The following is a 9,767-nucleotide window of genomic DNA, read 5'->3' on the forward strand; positions in this document are numbered from 1 at the left end:
TTCAAGTAAAATGAAGTAACTGACAACTTCAATTTTTTTCTCCATTTATCAGGATGTTTCCTATTGGAAAAGATTTTTGTTTTCTTGGTGTTGAGGTGTAATCTATATTTAAGGTTGTAGTCTTTGATATTTCAAGACTAAAGTACGTTAGATTCAAGTAATGCTCTTTTCAATTGCCTCAAACATTTGCGAAAGTTGGACAATGAATAAGGAAAACTGAAGGAGAAGTGATTCCTTTGAATTGTGGTGTGGTTGAAGAATATTGAATGTACAATAGAATTCCAAAAGAACAAACAAATCTGTCTCAAAAGACGTGAATCTTGAAGAAAAGAATAATGCAACTTCTTCTCATGAACTCTGGACATGTTGTCAAGATGGGACAGCCCATGGAAAAAGACATGATTGGAAAGGTGGAAGGCCAGAGGAAGTGAGGATGACCTTCAACAAGATGAACTGGTATAGTACCTGCAACAATGGGCATAAACACAGCAGAGATTGTGAGGATGGCTCAGGAACGGCAAGGTTTCGATCTATTGTGTATAGCTGTGTATAGCGTTGCTAAGAGTCAGAGTGGATTTGAGGCATCTAACAACAACACATGAGTCGGAATTTACTCAATGGCAGTGATATACTCCAGACAAGGAGAGATGATTAGTTGCTCCTTAAATGACTAGTCACACACTTTTAAGTTGCCATTTGCTGCTCATCTATCTAGAATGTAGAACATTGTCTTTGTGGACTATGCTATGCCAATTGACCTAGCCCCCTGAGACTACTGCCTTCAGGCCCCATGATCAATGACCCATTCCCTCATGGTGTTTACTAGTAGTTAAAAGGTTAATATAATATTGTGTTGTCCCCCTGTGGTTATACGATTTTATTTACATGGATATATTTAACTATTACTTGCCAAAACTATGCATGATTATGGGTGTACTCCCTTCTACTTGCCCATTTTTGTTAAAATTTTTGTTGGAAGAAAATATATCTAAGTCTCAAATAACTCTGGTATTAAGAATTCAACTTTACATAATATTCTAATGTATGTTTAAAAAGTGCCAGATAAAATATTTTTCACATATCAGCACTAAATACTTATAACATGAACCTATGCTGAACAAATGAAATTAAAGTCACATTTATATATATATGAAGTTATTCCTTATATCAAAATAAACTGAGAAACAGTATTTATTTAAGAGATAATGTATTATATCTCCAATAGTTGTAAAATTAAAGCATGCCAACACCAACAGAGAAATAAAAATAAATAAACAGGCCACTTGAGAATTGATAAAACTAGTAGTGTTTGTGTGCTATGAATGCCTCAATATCCACTAGAGAGTGTGGTAATGATTCCTAGCGTTTTTAAATTTTCATTTGATCCTTCAAAATCCTCAGAGATTTGCCCCAAGGGAAAAAACTAATAGCAACACAGTATGGCTGGCTGCTATACAAATGCAATGACTTTGGATTTATCACTGAAAGATGAGTAACTTCTTATTTCAAGAGGTGAGATGTTTTTTCATTTTATTAATGATTCTGATATATTCATTTACCATTTCAGGACATTTTATTTTCTAAGTTTGTGTCTTGTATTTGCAAGTCACAGTCGGGTAACACCATAGACTAATCAAGCAGGCAGCTAACAAACTTTGACTTGACTGAATTAACAAGTTAACACACTCAGGTCAATATGGAATCATAAGCATAATTTAAATTAGCAGGATTCCTTATTTATCAACTCTACGATAAGAATCTTATATTGCCTTTTGATGCTATCTGAACAGGCTTCTCAGAGAACAAATAATCAGCTTCCAGATGCTTTGAGTATTTATTGTTTTAAATATCTTTGAAGAAAGATTTACTTTGTTTATAGGTTTAAATATCACAAGACACTTGGGAAAGTCCAGAATGAAAAGTCAGAAGGTTTGCAGTTAAGGGTAAAACTTGGCTACTAGCTAACTGAGTGACCCTGAGTAACACTTTAATTTTTGAGGCTCCATCTTTTTCAGCTGTAGATTATCTCAAAAAGAGTAGAATTTCAGTTTATAATACTACAATTAGAGAACACTGTTATAGTAATAAGTAAATCGATTTGTATAAATAAATGTACTTTGCATCTTTAATATTAACCACATAATGTTTTACAGAGTAACTTGACTGATATTTTGAACTTCATAACATCATATTTTGGTTACAAATATTAAACATATTTAAGGAATTTATAACAGGTGACTTCATTCTTCCATTAACTTGGTATTTCTTTGTGGTGTCCACATCAAGAACAATTGTATTTTTCCTTTACAAAAAAAATTATTTGACTTAGTTAATAGACTTAGTGAACTATGTACCAACTAGGCACTTCTGACATTAGCTGTCAGAAATCTGAGTCATTACATTAGCAGGCCAGTTAGTACTCAGCTAGTAACTAACAATGCTTTCATGAGGATAACAACCAAGAAATCCTATGGAATTCATTTCTACTCTGTAGTTTATGGGGTTACCGTTAGTTCATTTTGACAGCAATGAATTTAATTTCCTGATTTTCATTTTCCCCCCTTTGGTCAGAAAAATAAAGGCTAATCTATCAGCCCTTCATTTCCAATTTCCAAATGTACTTGACTTTATCTTACATTTATTTAATTTCATTTTTGAGCTATATTCACACTGCTTAGCATTCATATCCCAACTCTATCATTTATGTAATTTTAGGTAAATTATTTAATCCTTTTATTGTCAGTCTCTTCATCTTTATAGATGAAAATAAAAGCACTTTTTTTCCGAGAAATTAATGCAGATATATAAACAGATATATATACACATCCAACCTCCCATACATAACATCCTAGAAGAAAAAGAAATACATCATTTGAAGCAAGTATCTAGTGTAACAGAAATTTTCCTCTACAATGAATACAGCTAGATTTATAATTTTCACCTAAGTATATAACTTCTTTAAGTTAGCATTCTGTCTGTTAACTTGAACTTTGTATCAATGGTAAATTTCATACAAAGCTTATAATGAAAATCATATAGGTATTAACATAAAACCATCATATTCATCAATGTGTGGTTAGTCATCAACTATGCACATGAATCTATGTTTAGCAATTCCACGTGGTTTACATAGTTCCTTGTATCAATGTTCATTGTTGCACTATTTGCTTTTATATTTTAATCATTTGTGTACCATATCCAATTAACCACTTTTCCTAAGATTTCTCCTTTAGTTGAACTTCTCTGTTCTGAAATCAGTCTCCTTACAAATTATTATTTCACACTACGTAATAAAACAATATTCTAATTACAAATATTTCATTTAATAAATTCACAATAAGTGGATCTATCATTCCCTAATTTGAAATTCTTTTGAGGTAGTAATACCAAGAATAATTTTATTTTTCTTAGAAAAATATTCTTGTTTAAGAGATTGAGTTTATGTACTATGTAGTAACGAGGCATCTGTTTTACAATTATCCATCGGAAAGCTGAAAGCTAATGTCTTATCAACCAATTTCCATGTGTACTCATCTACATATAAATAATTATTTCACTTTATTTACAGCATAGTTACTAAATAAATGGATTTGATCGAAATTTGGGGGCTCATATCCTGATTCTACCGCTTTCTATGTCATGTTAGGTAAGTTCCATAACCTTTCCACTCTCACTTTCATTATTTATTAAAGAGGAATAACAAATACTTAATAATTTATGAAAATAAAATATTAATCCTATATCTGTTTTTTATTAAGCATTAAATAAATGTTGACTAGTATAGCAATCTTTACTACTGAATCCTATAATTTATATATTTGTACATCTTCATTACACTTATCAATTCTTTCATTATTTGTGTATTACATTTTTCAATCTTTACTTTTAAAGAAACTTTGGACTCAATTGTGTAAAGAATTATAATATAAAAGAGAAAAGATATTTAAAGTAAGCTATCTGATATTTCTAGTAAAAGTAATTTCAAAATATTGTACATAAATATATGCATTTTTCTAGGGCGTTAAGTAATCACTAAATTTTTGAAACAAAACTTGGTTTTCTGGATAAAACCTTTTAAAATAAGGACTTACATGCAAGAATTTATAAAAATGAAACTATTCTGAATGTACCAAAATTTTCTCAATTCATTTGTTTGTTGAGGGGCATTTAATTATTTTGATTTTTTTTTACTTTTTAAAAAATTTTCTTGTATTAATTTTAATGAACATTTACAGAGATTTTGGGTTTTCATTTGTTCATTGTTGCACTTTTTTCTTTACCCCCTCACACACAATGAATGTGTGAAACACAATGTATATGAATGAAACACAAAGTATACCAATTTTGCATGGAAACCAAATTTTTTACAAATAGCTAACTCCTCTAAAATAAAATGTTCAAACTCAAAAGCCTAAAAAGAAAAGAGAAACTATTAAATTGATAGCATTTTTACTGCAATTTTTCCCTCACAGGTCCTTTCTGAACTATCTACATTGTCTCATGGATTCTCCGGCGGAAGAGAACCAGACTGCAGTGTCAGAGTTCATTTTATTGGGTTTAACAGATAATTCAATTCTCCGTGTCATCCTCTTCATGGTATTCCTATGCATCTATTTGGTGACCTTATTTGGCAATCTCAGCACAATCATTCTTATCAGAATCTCTTCCCAACTCCATCATCCTATGTATTTTTTCCTGAGTCATTTGGCTTTTTCGGACATTGGTTATTCATCTTCTGTCACACCCAATATGCTTGTAAACTTTCTAGTGGAGACACATACAATCTCCTATCTTGGATGTGCCATCCAGCTTGGTTCAGTTGTTTTCTTTGGGTCAGCTGAGTGCTTTCTTCTGGCTGCCATGGCTTATGATCGTTTTGTAGCAATCTGCAACCCACTGCTCTATTCGACCCAAATGTCCACACAAGTCTGTGTCCAGTTGTTCTCTGTGGCTTATGTGGGTGGTTTTCTCAATGCTTGCTGCTTTACCTTGTGCCTTCATTCTTTATACTTTTGTGGACCAAATCGGGTCAATCATTTTTTCTGTGATTTTGCTCCGTTAGTTGAACTTTCCTGTTCTGATGTCAGTGTTCCTGCAGTGGTCCCCTCATTCTCTGCTGGCTCCATCATTGTGGTCACAGTGTTCGTCATAGCTGTCTCCTATATCTACATCCTCATCACCATTCTGAAGATGCGCTCCACTGAGGGCCGCCACAAGGCTTTCTCCACCTGCACCTCCCACCTCACTGCAGTGACTCTGTTCTACGGGACCATTACATTCATTTATGTGATGCCCAAGTCCAGCTACTCGACTGACCAGAACAAGGTGGTGTCTGTGTTCTACATGGTGGTGATTCCCATGTTGAACCCCCTCATCTACAGTCTTAGGAATAATGAGATTAAGGGGGCTCTCAAGAGAGAACTTAGTAGGAAAATATTATCTTAATAAAATATTTTCTTTTGTAAAGTTTTCTATAATAAGATACCATGAATACTTACTAAAAGAAAATTGAGTTACTCTAGTGAAAATTTATCTGCATATTATTAGTTGATATGGGGGTTTATACTAAATGTGCAAGTATGTTTTAGATATAAAAGTATAACTCAGAAATAGTGAAATACCAGTAATGAAACAAAATCAAATTTGTAATTAAGACAGTTCACATAAATTTTTTTTATTTTAAACTGTTGAAAATTCTTTTCACAGGCTATATACTATTTTTCATTAGCAACAGTATCTCAAAATTATTGTACCTCCAAACCTTTAAGGCTATCTTTGTTTTCAATATTAGCTTACTCTGAAATGAACCTGATAACCCTTCTTATACCTTGATTGGTGCATCTGGAGAAAAAAATAGCAAAGTGGAATCAGATAGTAAAATCTCTAGAGTTGGTCTGCTGTAGAAATGTTACTGCTGAGGACAGGCTGTATCACATCATAAAGTTCTATCACTGCACTTAGGTACCTGGCTCTGACTTTTGTTCAGAATTCTGGTCATCCCAATATAGAGTATGAAATCTCTATGACTAACCTGTGAATGCCTCAGTTATGTTAAAACTGATAACTTTCCTGTGGGAATGAGCACTGTATCTTAATATTTTAGTTACTAAATGTATCAAACTTTGGGAGTAATTTATTTACCCTTGGGCACTTTCAGGGCCCTAAAAACCATTTTGTGGTGGTGGTGATGGTGGTGTTAGTGGTTATGTGCCTACAAATTGAGTAAGACTCACACCCATCCTATGAACAACAGATATGAACTCTGTCCTATTCTATGTCATCCTCAATTTCTGACCCATTCAAGCCCTTTGCTGTAGTCACTATGTCATTCCGCATAGTTGAGGGTCTTCCTCTCCTTTGCCTTCCCTCCAGCTTTCCAAGCATGATGTTTCTCTCCAAGCAATAACCTTTCCTAGCAACATGCCCAAAGCATGTGAGATGAAGCCTCATCATCTTTGCCTTCAAGGAGCTCTCTGACAGCACCTTTTCCAAGACATATCTGTTTATTCTTATGGAAATCCATGAGATATTCAGCACTTCAACACCATTGCTCAAAAGCATTAATTATTCTGCCATCCTTATTCATAGTCCATCTTTCAGATGCATTGTAAGTGACACTAAAAAGATCATGGTCTGAATCTAGGACACCTTAGTCTTTAGATTGACATCATAGCTCTTCAGTAATTTGAAGATGTCCCTTACAGCAGACTCTCCCAATGTAAAATGTCTCCTAATCTCCTGACTTCTGGCCCAAGGATTCTGAGTGTGGATTCAAGTAAGATGAAATAATTGACAATTGCAATCTTTTCTTCATCTATCATGATGTTGCCTATTGGTCCAGTGGCAGGGATTTTTGTTTTCTTGATGTTGAGATTCAATTAATATTAAAGGCTCCTAGAGATGCTTAATTATTGTTACTAATGACTATAATATCCATTTCTGGTTTACTCTGTCCTCTTTAGTGTTTTAGACCAAAATACTTTTTGTCTATTGAATCTTGGGCATAAATTGTCAACAACTAAAGTAATCATCTTCTTTCAAGCCCAAGCTATTTTCTTCAATTATTCTATATCTCAGTAATAGGTGCGTCATCTAATCGAATGCAATTTTGGTTTTAATCTTTATTTTATAGAGGATGCAAAAGAAGTAACAAAAAAGGTGAACAAATAATTTGACATTGGTTCCCAATAAGGAAATAATTTTATAGCCTCTAATTGAAGACAATGAAGCAATGCCCTTCTTTATGTGGGAAATATAAACAGGACAGTAAGGGCTGGGTTTCCAACACCCTTGACTGTAAGAAGGTCAGGGAATAAGTGCTTGACTTTTATAAATAAGGTATTGGGGAGACTCAGCCAGATGCTAAATATAAACACTAGGCCCTTCACTACACCTCAACATGGAATTATTGCTAAAAAAGGTGGTGGTGATTACATAATATGGATATAATTAACATCACCACATTGCATATTTAAAGACTGTATGAAGATAATTTACTTATATATGTACACGTGCTGATAATGTAACCATAAATCGAGCACACAGGGAGCAGAGTTATGAAAAATTCTTAGCTATAACTGAATGCCTTGCAAGAGTTAGTCACTAGGCCTAGAGACTCAAGACCACAATCTTGGGGACAGCAGGACTGAGTGATATAGTTCACAAAGACAATGTTCTACATTTAGCTTTCATAAATAGTAACAGGGATCTTAAAATCTTGTGAGTAGTCAACTAATGGTGTGTCTATATACAAAATACAGTGAAGAAAATAAAAGATTTGTGTAGACAATAAATCGAAAGGACCAAGAACTGAAGGAAAAAACCTCAAGCTTTGAGTTATACTAGTAAAAATGGGCAATAAAAATTGAATGATAGAGGAAGTATAAAAAGATGGAAGGAGTATTCCCAGTTACTGTACCAAGAAGAGTTGCCTGACATTCAACTTATTCTTGGAAAAAGTGAATAAAATTAGAAAACCATATAAAATTGCCATCCTTGCTAGAAGTTATTGTGTCAACTTTGACTCATAGCAACCCTATGTAGAATAGATGGAAAACCTGTATCATCTCCACTGTGTCTAAATTCATCATTGCAATCACAGTGTCAATCTCATTGAAGGTCTTCCTCTCCTTCTCTGATCCCTTATCTTTCTAGGCACAATGTCCTTTTACAAGGAGGGTCTCTCCTGAAAGCATGCCCTAAGAAAGTGAAATAAATTTTTACCATCCTTACTACTAAGGAGAACTCTTCCAAGATTATTAATAGGACCATTAATCAATAAAAAGATGAATTATGCATATTCTACAGACATTAAGAAAATAAAGCAGGGAATACTATAAATTATTTATCACATATAAATTTGATAAATAAATGAGATGGTTATTTTCCAGAAAAAAAGTAACTTGTTTGAAATAACTGATAAAAGAAAACAGCATGTTTCCTCAAAAAGTTCAACATAGAAACTCCATGACTAGGAATATATCCCACAGAAATTAGAACTGAGACACAAATGGAGATTTGTACAAGAATGTCCTTGTAAGAACATGGAAACAACCCAAATGTCCAACCACAACCGAATGGATTGAGAAACTGTGGTACATTCACACAGTGGAATAGTATGCAGCACTCAGGAATAACAATTTCAAAAAACCACTACATAATTTGGGAAAGCCTTGAGAGTATTATGCAGAGTGTACTCACTCAGTCTCATAAGAACAAATACTGCATAAGGTCATTACTCTAAAAGTAGAAGGACAATCAGTATAGGAACCCAAGTGGGAGCAGAGTGGTGAGGATGAGAAGGTGTGAAACTACAGGGTTGCACAGTGTGGTGGGTAATTATAATTTGTTTCCTCCCATTATATACCCAGGGGTGATTTGTTATTTCTCTTACTGAAGTTATCCAATTGATGAAGTACTATCATCTCATGATACCTTTTAATCCCAGATTACATCCCATTTTTCTGTATCTCCTCAAAAACAGCAACTAGCTCAGGAATTGGCCTTGCTTCACCTAGAACCTCCTCAGGATACTTCAATAGGAATCTAAAAGTTTCTAAAAACATGGGTGAGGGCATAATCCTAGGGTCACACAATTTGATGGGTGGAGGGAGAGGTGGGTTAAGGAAATGGGAAAGATGGGAAAGATCTGGTGTGGAAAACAATGTATATGAACTTTGTAAGTAAAGCAGTAAAAAAGAAAAAAATTATTTAAAAAAATCATGACACTTTTCTCCATTGCTCTCTCCATTGTTGTGAGACACGTTATGTCCCTCCACAGTACAATTCTTTGCTACAGCAAATTAGCAAAGTTGATTTACTGGGCTACAGAACTGTTCCTGGTGGCCTTTGGCTGGCTAACATCACAGTTGTTGTTATGTGCCTTTAACATCACAGTTGTTGTTATGTGCTGTTGAGTCACTTGTGACTCCTAGTGACCCCATGTACAACAGCTCTGAACCCTGCTCTATATTAAGCCAACCTTGTTGTCTCTGACACACTTACCCCTTTACCTCAGTAACCGAGTCAATCCATCTCATCCATGGTCTTCTTCTCTTTCATTTGCACTTTCCCTACACTCTTCTAAGCATGATGTCCCTCTCCACGGACTGGCCCCTCCTGGCCAAAGTATGTTAGATAGATCCTCAAAATCCTTGCATCCAAGGAGTAGCCTGATTTTTCCATCTCCAGAACAGACAAGTTTGTTCTCTTAGAAGTCCATGGTATATTCAATACTCTTCCCCAGCACCACAAGTCAAAGGTATTCT

General features: G+C 34.3%; 1 pseudogene across 1 annotated transcript; it reads left to right on the plus strand.

The window, feature by feature from the left end:
* The first annotated feature begins 4,500 nt into the window (after positions 1-4,500).
* LOC102849323 lies at positions 4,501-5,490 on the plus strand (annotated as a pseudogene). Its single transcript, XR_438873.1, has one exon. The product of XR_438873.1 is annotated as an olfactory receptor 478-like (transcript).
* The last annotated feature ends 4,277 nt before the right edge of the window (positions 5,491-9,767 follow it).

Source organism: Elephantulus edwardii, unplaced genomic scaffold (genome assembly GCF_000299155.1).
Source record: "Elephantulus edwardii isolate Elephantulus edwardi_28Jun2011 unplaced genomic scaffold, EleEdw1.0 scaffold00044, whole genome shotgun sequence".
Taxonomy (NCBI): Eukaryota; Metazoa; Chordata; class Mammalia; order Macroscelidea; family Macroscelididae; genus Elephantulus; species Elephantulus edwardii.